Source organism: Gavia stellata, chromosome 3 (assembly GCF_030936135.1).
Source record: "Gavia stellata isolate bGavSte3 chromosome 3, bGavSte3.hap2, whole genome shotgun sequence".
Classification (NCBI taxonomy): domain Eukaryota; kingdom Metazoa; phylum Chordata; class Aves; order Gaviiformes; family Gaviidae; genus Gavia; species Gavia stellata.
Window position 1 is genome coordinate 65050888 of NC_082596.1, and position 12657 is coordinate 65063544.

Consider the following 12657-nt stretch of genomic DNA (forward strand, 5'->3'; position numbering starts at 1 on the left):
GACATGATGTCTCATAAAATGTAGTCATGTAGCAGGATTTTTTTTATTATTTTAAAATTGAAAAAGAAATTATTTATTAATTGCAAGTAACCTCTGTGTGCTGAAATCAAAAGATGATAATTCAATGCAAAAGTGTGAACATGAATTTCCAACGTCCAGTTTTCAAGTGCTAGTGTTTGTGTTGTTTGGGGTTTTTTTTAAGTGAGAATGTCTTTAAATGATTTATAGCTAGATATTGTTAAGATAGTACAACAGACTGAATAAAAGAAGGAGCTCTTTGCGAAATGGTTAATAGGCCTTATTGGCAAATCATCACTATTGCAAGTGTCATAGTTACAGCTCAGCTTTAAAGTATATGAATTTAAAACCTAACTATTGTGACTAATATTTATTTCAAAGTACAGAATGTGTCACAGCAGTAGGGCATCCTATTATTAATGCAGTAAACTCTTGCTGTAATACTTTTTGGTATGAGGTTGCTGTGCTCAAGTTCCCAGCTGTATAAAAGGAACAGTGAAACATGCCTTTTTTCAGCTGTATCTTGCTGTAACATGTGAAATCACTCGTTCCCAGGAAGAGCCATATGGACAAGTTGTTCCATATTAAACTACTACAGTATGACTTTGAGCTGGCCTCATATGCTATAAAGTTTCTGGTTAAAACACCAATTTTAAAGACTGTTTTCAATTCTGTTCTACTTTTTAAATCAAGTCAAGGCATGGCTCTTCCAAGTAATGTATTCAGGTTGGAATTCTTAATATGAAAAAGTTCATGAATCCTTACCTGCTCTTTCATCACTGCAGTGCTGATACTTTGCAAGGACCACATCTGGGTCTTGCTCTATTTTAAATATGCTTTGCACTGTGTGCAATTGCATATACTACATTACATGATTCTACCATAAAGTTTTTTTCTCCGATGGTGCCAGTTTATATGCCAGATCTTAATTTCACTGAAGGAATTTGCATAGATCCTGCTGACTTCAAATGTAAGAGTAAAAGCTGCAGAGGAGTCATGTTAATGCAGACAGATTTGTGCAGATGATGATACATGGCCAACATGTTTTCTTCATGTTTCCTTTCTTTTTTACCCTCAAAGAGGCACCTGCTGCTGCAAAGGGACACTGCAGTAGCTTCCAAATCAGGAACATTCCCCTTCTGTGCCTACAAAAGATATTTTTTTTCCCTACCATGTAAGTCACTACTTAAAAGCCTTTCTGAAATAAGAAACAAACACAAGAATGATATTTCAGGGTAATCTTTTTATGCCTTAACATCTCGTAGGTGGAAGGAAAAATGCCTGTGCCTTTCCAAAACAAAATGAAAAAAAAACAACCTTTCCTGTTAAGTTTTGTATTTTAAATGGCCTTTATTCAGGGAGAGGGAATTCCCTAGCCTCAGTTTATCTTTATCAGAGTATCAGTAGCTCGAGTGTAAGCTTGTGTTTTGTTCTTTTTGGTTTGGTAGTGTTTTTCAGTTGAAAAGAAGAGTGAACTCCCAGTTCTCTGCCTTTTCCAAACCTCTAGTTTGTAGTTGTACTTATCATCAATATTGCAGGCCCTGACACTCTGCAGCACTGTCACTGTATATACTGTGAAGGCAGTAAAAATGAGCACTAATCAATCTTTCAGGGAGAAGCAATGAGCATTAGAAGGCCACTATCCTGTGACTAAACACACCCCTTTTATGGAGTGTTGGTGCTAATAAAGGACAGCTTATTACTGAGGCAGAGACCAAAGCTTGGGTGAGGTCAACCATGACTGGCAGTCATCAGTCATTCTTAATGATACTTTTTCCCGTGCTTTCTAAGGGATTCTGAGCAGAGTGCAAATCATTCGGGGTCATCCATAGTTCATGTACCCACAGATGGCAAAGGTTTTGAAAGACTTTAGTTTAAACTTGTAGGATTTTTTTTTTTAATGTTACTCAAGTAGGCAAAAAAACTCAAACAAAACAGATTTTTTGCCTATTTGGAATGTTGTATTTTCTTTCACTCTAATAGATATTTTGCACACTAGAGTGCTTGTGCATTATAAAGAACTACATAAATTTATTTTTATGACGTCTGTCTTCTTTAATTATTACCTTTGATGTCTATTGGTGACTAAAGAGAGCTTAACAGGATTTCTCTCCCTTCTTAAATTTCGCAAAGTGAAACTCAGCCAGTCCCTGACAGATGTCTGTTCCTCACCTTCAGGATTATTTTATAAATCCCTTTCTGATGAGCGGAAGTGTCAAATCAAGGACAGGTCATAAAGTAAAAGTATAAACCTTTTAAAGGGAGACCTTGGTAATATATAAATATTTTGCACACTATCTGAAATTTTATGGACTTAAAAAAATTATATTTTAGCAATAGGAAGCAAAAGTTTAAAACACCAGAGGGTGTGCACGTGTTTTTAAATACACACTGTTCCTGTGCTCCTTATCTTTCTTTCCATACTCAAATTTTACATGTATTGAGAAAATAGCTGTACTATTTGTAGGGGCTGTCACTAAAGTTTGGGTTTCAAAGGGTATCCCTATTTCATTTACTTTGAAATTTGTGCTTTTTTCAGTTGTTTTTAAATTCCTCAATTAAGCACTCTCTGCACTACCTTGAAGTTGGTGAGTGTGTATATTGCTGCTGTGATCTAGACAACTGCTGTCATTTTCAGCTGGTTGAGATTATCTGAGATTTTACTTGAGTGAAACTGTTAGTTTACTTCTAAAAACTGAAGTAAACTGGATTGTGTTTTGGGTCTGCTGGCAAGTCCCCACCACTGCGTAAAGAAATATTTTACTTTACAGTAAAACATTACTTTATAATGTAAAATCCTGATGGCAGGTTGGAGGGCAAGGGAATATATGTGATTAAATGTGCCTACATACATGCATATGAATGTATACAGATCTTAAAAATTGGCTGTAACCAGTGGTGTCATTTTTACAGTTACAGATTATTTCCTTTTTATTTTCATCTTTGTACTGTTAAAAAAGCCAAGCATGTACAGCATGTGTAAAGTGAAGAATGCAGTTTCACGTGATTAACATTAAAAGCTCATTTGTTTCTTGGTGTGTGTGTACAGCACCGAGCACAGTAGGACCCTGTCCCATGTAGAAACATTTAAAAATTTCCATATTTTGTAGTATATAGTAGTAACATGCTGAGGGGAAGGGGAAAAAGGTAAATAATTTTTTTTAAAGGTCAGAGTTTTTTTCTTCAGTGTTTTTTGTGGCTGGGAAAATTGTCTGATAAAGTCCTTCATGGTTGGTTCTGTAAATGCTTACTTTCCTCGTTGTGACGGGCATCTTTTTTGTGTCCTGGTTAAAAACTTGAGTCAGTTGTGCAATACCACAATTACACATTGTGTCTGAGGCTTCGGGAGAGTTAAACAAGTGATTGATAAACCGGTGTGATTGGTAAATCGCTAGAAATGATGTAAAGCATATGGAAATTACTGATTGAGAAACAAACATTTATACAGTGTTTCAGCTGATAACAGTGCTCATTAAGGCCTGATTCAGGAAGGGGCTACAGCACTTTTGTGAGCCCCCATCCCAGTGATGCTCTCTATTAATTGCTGGTGAAAACACAACTGATGCTAGAAAGTGACCTGCGCAAAGACCCTGATCCAGCAGCTGGCTTCGTGCAGTCGCAGGGGTGCACCCGTGTACAGCATGTTGCTAGATCAGGACCTGTGGCTACGATTCATCCAAGAAATACTTCTGTTCAAGGCTCTGTGTACCAGACAAATCCTTTTGTTTTCAGTTATGCAGAGTTCTGGATGGTGAGGAGGAGGCATGAGAGCATCCACACCGAGAGGAAGATGGTGAAACTCCCATCCTGTCACCCCTGGGTTGAGGGCCTCCAGAAAGCCTAGGCTAGTGTTTTAGGTCAGCTGAACCCATAGGCGTGGTATTTTAGTGCTACGTGGTGCTAGTTCTCTCTGGTCAGGGGATGAAAGTCACCTTTGGGTTCAGTGTCCATCATGTTGCTCTGCAGATAGAGGATGAACAAAAAGCAGAGCTATTCTGTGATTGCATCTCATCAAGGTGATGTGCAAGTTCAGCCTTTCACATAGGTGTAATGCTGGATTTTAGATACTGCATCCCTTCTCCTCCCCCCCCCCCATGTTTTTAGATGTTTATTTTTTTTCTTTGTATCTGAAATCCTTTATTTTGTTTTTACAGTCTGGTTGAATAGGAATCGTTTAGTTTATGCAGCTTTGTGCTTTTTCTCTACAGCTTGTATCTGCATGAATGTGTTGCAGCCTGATGCGAGTTCATTCGATTAAATAAAATGCTTAAATTGTAATCCGTGCAAAACGATCATATTTGAAACACTTGATGTCTCGGTGAGAATCCATTTAATAGTGATCAGATTTAAATGATTTAACACAGTGGTGGTGGTGGGAGGTGGGGGAGGGAAATACAGTTTTGAGACATTCCTGTATATAAAAAAAAGATTAAACTAAATTCAGATATGTCTCTCTGCCCCTTCTCTGTCTCTCTGTCTCTCTCTCTCTCTTTTTAAGCAGTCAAAAGATATACTGTATCCCCAGTGAAAGGGCGCTTTCAATCCAGTTATCCACTTTACCCAGTCTCAGTTTCCAGAACCTTCCACACCCCCCCTGGTTAAACCACTAAGCCTTTGATTCCTTCCTGATTACACTATGCAAGACATCTATCAAACACTGTCTTATCTGTTTGTAAGGCAGCTCAGGCCTCAGATTTAAGTCATGGGTTTTGGCTACAAGTTGGAGTGTGATTAATAATTGACTAATGTAGCTTTTATTTATCACAGGCTAGCACATTTCACCATTACCGAGTTAATTTATGTTAAGTGTAAGCTGTCGTTCAATCTGTTTTTCAACTTTTTTTTTTTTTTTTTTAAATCCTAAGTCTATCTTTCACTTTTTGAGAAACAAAATCCTTACACAGGGCACAGTCTTACTTGGTGCCAAAAAGTTGATTTCCTTTTCAGCGGAGCCATACATCACCGGCCCTCCCAGCTGCAGTGTCAGCCCCTGACAGAATGACATGTGTCATTTATCAAAGGGGCCAGGCCGGGCCTTGGGAAACGCACACGACAAAGCCTGAGAGAGTTCATTTCGCAGTCCCCTCCTACCCTCTGTGAGCCTCTTGCCAGGAAAGCCTGTGATGTTTCTGTCTTCGAAGCATTACTGTAAGTCCTTCAACCTTCACAGAATTAACCCTCGCTGTTGCCACTGCTGCCGCCAGCCCTCCCCAGCGCCACCGGCCCTCCCCCGGGGAGCTGTGATGCCCAGGTGCCATGCCAGCCGGCTGGCATGCAGAAATAACGTGCACCGGGCTGCTCCCTCATTCGTTTCCACGCTCCTCCTGGAAAGGACTTCTGTTGGTTTTTTTTTTTAAATCCCATATATTGTACACTATAAGAATTAAAGTCCTACATTTTTCTACAGCAGGACAAGGTCAAAGACATAAAGAATAAGGTAATAAAGCATTTCAGTCATGAAAAAAGGGTAGCCACTGTCCTATGCACAGGTAGAGATTTGTGCTTCGTGTAAGGCAACGAGTGAGACCGCAAGGGAGTCTTCTTCCACCTTCCTGTTTTAAATTCTCCATCAGGTTATTCTGAAACCATGTGCTGAAATAAATACAGCGGGTAGTTTCTCTGTATGCCACTTCACAACATCTGAGCTGCATAGCACCTGCGTAGATGAACTTACCTGGTAGGACTCGCTCCACCTCTCATGAAACTCTTCTATCAGCAGGAGGGGGCAAGGTGAGGAGAAAGAAAAGCTGATAGCATTCAATGGGGAAAAAAATAATCCCCAAACCTCAAGGTGTCACTTGCACTGAATGGTTTAATTTCTGTAAGGTAGTTGCCTCAGTCCTGCAGTTCAGGAGATGACAAAGGAGTTAAAGTAGAAAATAATCTGTCAAACTAAGAAAAGCATATTTTCAAAATATAACAATGTTTTTGCTGAAACAAAACTTTTGTTTGCGTGTGTGTGCGAGTGTATTTTAAGTGGCTGAATTTTACATCTTGATCATGTACAAAGAATGTGAGAAAGTTATTGTCTCCTCCCCTTCCCCCACCAAATCACTCTTTGTACTTTGCATAGTTCCTACCACACTGAAGTTATTTACAGCATCAGATATCATTTAAAGAGATAGCTAAGGAGACTGTAGCCTCAGCTAGGAACTTTCCAGAAAGGAGTCCCATAAATTAGCCATTGCTCAGGAGTGGCTGTTTTCTAGTCAGGGCTGGTCCTTTCATTTGTCTACATAAGGCTAATTTATTTTTGCAGCCAGATGTGGGCTGACAGCCATCACTCAGAGCTTCCTTCCCCCACTGTTAGGAGGTCGGGAAAACAGTCACGTTTCCCATTTTACAGAATCCCCATCAACATTATTGAAGATGGATGTATCTTTAAAGCAAAGATTGATTGTGGATATCGGAGTTATGGTGTCATTTATCATAGTGAATATTATTTAGACTTGGATTGTACAAGGCTGTAACTTGAGACACAGCCAGGGGAGGGACAATCTGGAAACGAGGATCCATGAACTTTAATGGATGGATGCTTTTTCAAAGCTCCACTCACTATAGCATGATTTACTTTTCTTACGGAAAGGAAACAAGCATTTCAGTTTTAAAGGGCCAGCATGCCGTCTTGTCCTCTTTAGCGGGTCCTTCACAGAGGCATCCGAGACTTAAAGCTGAGACAATAAATAGAGATCGTGTCTGAATGTTATATCTATATAAGTGCTTTTATGCTAAACATATCTAGGTGCACTGGAGACTCTTCTTTGTGTGAATTACACTAGTTAGGTTCTCAGCTGAAGGGGTACCGTGGCTGAATAATGCAAAATATTGATTATAGAATGCTGTGATCTGAAATTTCAGAAGCCCAAATAAATTGCATTACAGCTAGCATTGTTGCATTGCCACGTTCATCTCTGCTGGGAAAGACAAAGTGTCTAAACTACATATTCACTTACTGCTTGAGGTATCTTACAGAGCATCTAGTGAATTGTACATGGACCTGGTGAAGCATCAGCTTTCTTGGCTGTTGAGAAATGCTGCAGACCTCAACAGCCTCATGCACACTGGGCTTACATTCCACTTTTATGTAAAATTAATAGACGTAGATCGTGATCTTACAGGTGAAAACATACCTCGTACTTTCAGAATATACGTTTTTTTAGAAAACTGCTTACAACCTGCTGAAAATCTGAAGGCATGGTTCAGCTAAGTGTTATTTCTGATCTAGTACCACCAGCACACCAGCATGTTTCATGAATTTATTAGAATGTTTCATGCTTTGGAATATGACTGTTGATTTTTTAGAAATTAATTAACTTTAATTCAGAAAATGCTCAACTGACTTCAGTAAAGGGGAAGGTTCTTGAAACCAGTAGCATAGGTCTAGACAGAGTGCGAGCAGGTGTCAGGCACGCTTCCCTGACATGTTCTGACAGCTCAGTCCCACCTTGAAACTTTCTTCCCGTAGCATCATTTTCCCAATTACTTTGTCCAGGTAACTGCCTGCTCCCCAGGTAAAGTTGCTTATCTTCCATTTCTGTCTGATTTTCCGATTTCCACTGATACCTTCCATTTCCCACTGATTCAGTTTTTGGAGTTCTTTTTCATGCCTCTGATCATAGCTTGGCTCCCTCTTGACCTCCCCCCCTCAGTAGGTCATGTATCACAGTTTGGGAATTACTGTATCGTACAAAAAGATGCATTGGACAGCAGTTTATTCATGTGGGCTGACATGTATCTACTAAGAGGAAGGCAGCTCTTACCACATTTGTCCCTGGTGAACTCCTCACATATGAGCATTTAAGGCAGCACTTCCACAAGGATATACTAAAACTTGCACCAAACTATCTCCTTGTTTTGGTTTGGTTTTTTTTCTTTAAACAAAACCAGAAATCATTTTGCTGTCATAAACCAAATTCAGTACGAGAGTTTTCATGTGAATAGTCAAGCTCAAGAGTTTAAAAAAAAGGCCAAACAATGGAAACAATTATGAACATCTGTTTTTGAATGCATATGTATTCTGTACATAACAAACAGAGAAATCCTATTATCTAGAACAATAAAAGGGAATTTCCCTTTCTGTCTGAACACTCTCTGGGAGGAATGTGGCCTTCCATTTAGAATCATGGTTTGGGGGGTTTAGGGTTTTTTTTCTTCTCATAATGAGATGAAAATTAGGATATCTTCTCCCCACCCCCCCACCCCCCGCCTTCTTTCTCGTGGTCTAGATTTCAATTTCAGGGACACTAGTATAAATCCTGTGAAATCTATTTTTACACCTGTGCAGCTGAGATCAGAATGCCTCTGTGAAGGCCTGCTATATTTACTTATACATAAAAAGTATTTTTCTCTTGCTTGAGAAACATACAAAATGTCTTCAAAGAGGAAGCAGTTTATCAAATTCATATTAATCACAGCATCAATAATGTTGACCGGGGTCAAGTCATTACACTAAATATATTGTAACCATTATTAATGCATGTAGCCCAGTGCCATAGCTATGATATAAGACTGCTGTTTCCTGATTAAAAGCTGTTTGGTGATGCAGAGATTCAATACAGATTCTCCCTGCTTTGTGGTGACTGACAGTAGCTTCTGGTATTCTGCTTTCTTCTGACAGTGGAGTATATTAATATGAACACACCTTACAGAGGAGGCTACAAGAAGTGCAGAATGCAGAAAACAAAAGTGTCTAATTTCAGCAGCCACAACTGTGCATCCATAAGGCGGCCAAATTTATCATGGCACATTATGGAGTGCAGCAAATGTCATGAAAACCATTGTTTTTTAATTTTTTTCCCTGAGAGTCTGAATGAGGTGATTTATGGTAGTTATCCATCTTAAGGGTCATCCATCAACTTTTAGTTGCTAGGCAATCAAACCAACAGCTGTTTGCTTTGAATCAAGCTGAAAAGTTGTCAGTCATCACATGCAGGTATGACCTTAGTGGTTAAAAACATTATCATGCATGCAAAATTAAAGAGACAAAGTCCTCGTTCTCCCTCTCCCCTAACTTGGTTCATTACTTTCCATGAGCAACACAGGTAGCATTAGCCCCAAAGCTTTTGTGTAAGGCAGTGTTTGGAAAGATCCCAGTGCTGGAGATGGTGGTCATTGCATCACAGAAATAGTGGCGTGCTCACATAAAAGTTCTTTGCACAGAAACATTTTTAGCAGGGCAGTTTCTCAGATGTGACATCAAGTCAAATAACACAGAGCTTTTTGAACTTAATCTCGTTGGCACATTTAGAGTCAAGGGTAGATCTTGAGCAGCAGAACTGTTGTAAAAGTTTACACTTCAGTTGATTAGGCTCACATCTCTGCTGGGGTAGTAAATGGTGCAAGATGCAGTGTAAACAAGGCTAGGATGCTGTTGTTTTACCATCTCCCCTTAGAGCAGGGCTAGAGGACACAGTGGTGAAACCTTCTGAATTATGCGTACACTGTTCCACCATGTTTGTTACTATAAACAGAGCAATATCACTTGTGATTTGGAGGCGCTATATTTGACAGTGTCAGAACAACCTAGATGTAATATGAGGACATGAATCTGTTTCCATTCCTTGCTTCTGGTCTTCTGTTGAAATCACTTGCAAGGAGTGACCCTTCCAATTGTCATTTGGCTCCACCAACCGCCATTCCCTGTTAAACAACTTTGAAATGACTTGACACATAGGAGGAGCGGGATTCTGCAAAGGATTCTAGAAAATACTGAAGAAGGTTGGAGGTAAAGTGTTGAAGAGACAATAATGCATGATTTGTCAATAAACATACAATTGCTAACTTGCTGTTAGTTCCTGATACTTGAAAATTGCATGCATCTCCAGTGCTGTAATCTTGAGCCACAGAGCTGCTGGCAGATTGACAGAGATGTAGCAAGTGGTCAGAAATGTTCTGTGCAAAAGTGCAAAGGGGAAGAGAAGCGAGCCATTTTCGGCAAAAACCTGCCTTGAAGCCATTTTTTACCAGATGTAGCCAGAGGACTACCTTTACCTATCGATGAACTGTTTCAGAGAACTCAGCCATGAGCTCCAGATGTTGACGTGGAAATGTTTTGCAGTGAAAATGTTTGTTACCATGGATTTTTCTGAGACCTCAGGCCTTTTTTCAGAAGGAAAAAAAAAAGGTGTATTTTACCTCTATGTTAATTCAGACATACTTGCAAACCTGAGGCCAGTCCCGCTAAAGATGACACATGGTAGTTGTCGATAAATCTTACTTTCCCCAGACGGTGTATCTTATTCTGCTAACCTGTGTGAAACAGTAATTGTCTTGTCTTCTCAGGGATTCTGCTCTGTGCTAACTAATCATGGTAAGAAAAGACTCTCTCCTCATTTTGATAAATCTTCTATAATATTTCAAATTTTATTTACATAATTATCCAATTGTCTTTGTCCCCTTAACGTCTTTGACTTTCATTTGTGTATTAATTTGGCTGTGCACCTATTTAGATGTCACTTAAGCTAATAGTGAACAATCCTGTGCCCTTGAAACCACTGTGTCATCTGTGCGGGCTCTTGCGTGGGCTCCCATTCACATAACATCTGAGCACCTTCCAAGTGTTAATGTAAAATATATGTGCAAAATACTCCTTGTAGTGAATGCACTGATGGGTGATAACCATTCTCATAACATCCTCGCCATCGTATTTTCACTTATCATGTAGCTCACGCCAGGTGGCTTGTTAGCAGTTGCTAATGAGTTTGTTGTAGTGTGGGAGGTTCCCAGGTTGAGAGCTACACTTGCAGTTTTGCTCCCTCGCTTGGGCTGTTTCCAAGACTTGTGTGTATTCCTAATGTTATTTTAAAACACTTCAAACACTTAATTTTGTTCTCCACAGAAATATAGATGCAGAAAACATGTGAACCAAAGCTTATCATGATGTATCTATTTCTGTTTCTCCCTTTAAAAAAAGCCCCTAATACTCTTTCCTCCCATCATAGCATTATTTTCTGTATGTCTTCTCAGCAAAATAGATTAGTAACAGTGTAAGTCCTAAATGGATCTCCTGACATCTTTGACTCCCTTCCATTTACAGCAAGCAAAACCTGCTTTTCTACTCTATTTTTTTAAAGATATTAACTACTATAGCTGTAGAGAGGGAAAGTTGCTATAGGTTTTACAGGAAATTTAAGGAGAAAATTATCACTTTGGGACAGATAGTAGTACCCTGTCAAGTATTATCCCATCTGCAGTAGAGTAATGAAACTCATAGTGGGAAAAGGTGGCAGAATCAGGCTGTTTGATCAGGTTTAATCTGTGAAGTGCCTAACCTAGTCTTTTAACCTTCAGTATAGCTCAGTACGTAATCTACCTGTCCACATCACTGGAGGGACAAAATGAAGAATTTAGACTGCTGTTGAACAGAATGAATTTCCATAGTGGATCAACCTAATGTTACAGTGATGACACATCGTAATTTGATAGTTGCCAGATAATAACAGGAACAATGCAGTACATACAGTACTGGGTAACTCCATTGGATGTAACAGTAATTACATGGCAACTCACTGACTGTTAACGCTTTGTCGTCTGATTACTGTGCACTTAACATGTCTCAGTGATGTAATTAACACAGGTGTTTCTGCAGTTGAGGTATATCCAAGTCTGTGTACTTTTTTTTTTTTTTTTTGACTCTTTGACCTGTATATTTACAGGGTGGTTGTATTCTGTGTAACATGAAGAATTTTTTATCAACCTATAGAGACATGCCTCTGTTCTTATGAATTTTGGTGCTCTTCAGGGCTGGTGCATTTCCTTTACTGACGCATTCCTAGAAAGAAAAAAAAAAAAAGAAAAGAAACCAATTTCTAAAATCAGTCTTATGCTCATGTATCTCTGGCAGTCCTACTGGTGTCTGCTACATTTAGTTGTACTGCAGTAGAATCTTAGAAGAAAGTTAATGCTCAAGTGATAAGAATATGATTGAATAATGTAGTGGGAATGGCTTCGTATTCAAGGCAAATGCAGCATCAGATACACTTGGATGTTTTTGCCTGGCTTATTTGAATTAAAGGTAGCAGATCCCATGAACATCTAAATTCTCGTTAGCTAGATTTCTAAACAGTCTTTGGCTTTGTGTATAAGTTACATTTATATATTTGTAAAATTGCTGTTGTTATTTTTGATTTGAGAAACAAGCATTTTGTTGTCTAGAGGCTCTGAGTCAAGATCAGAGCCTGTTCAGTTAGATGCTGTTTAGAAGCATTGAGCACAGAGTCTACCCGTAAAGTATACAATCATGATGAAGGCAGCTAATACAGAGTAAAAGGTAAGGAGAAACACTATAAAGGTGAAGTCTTTGTAGCAAACTTTGTAGGGCTAGCAGTATAGTCCACAACCTGTGATACTTTCTTCAGTGCTCTGTCCCTCAGTAAATCACACCTATCCCTCATACTAGGCACCTTCCCACTAACTTACATTTCCACTGATAGCCCATAGTGAGCTGCTTTTTTCTCAGCCTTTCTTGTAAAGATTATCACTTGTATGTATTCTGTTACAGGCAGTATGTAGCGTATGAGTTATATTGTATTCTGCTAAGTGTCATCATACTTAAAGAGCACTTCTTCATTTGAACTTTTAATTTGCTTCATCAGGTAGATGGAGTAAAAACTTAGTTGGATGATCAAATAAACACATCAT

General features: G+C 39.1%; 1 protein-coding gene across 1 annotated transcript in view; it reads left to right on the forward strand.

Moving 5' to 3' along the window:
• TSHZ1 (teashirt zinc finger homeobox 1) overlaps positions 1-12657 on the forward strand; it is a 52946-nt gene that overhangs the window by 9932 nt on the left and 30357 nt on the right. The gene's annotated exons all lie outside the window — the stretch shown is intronic.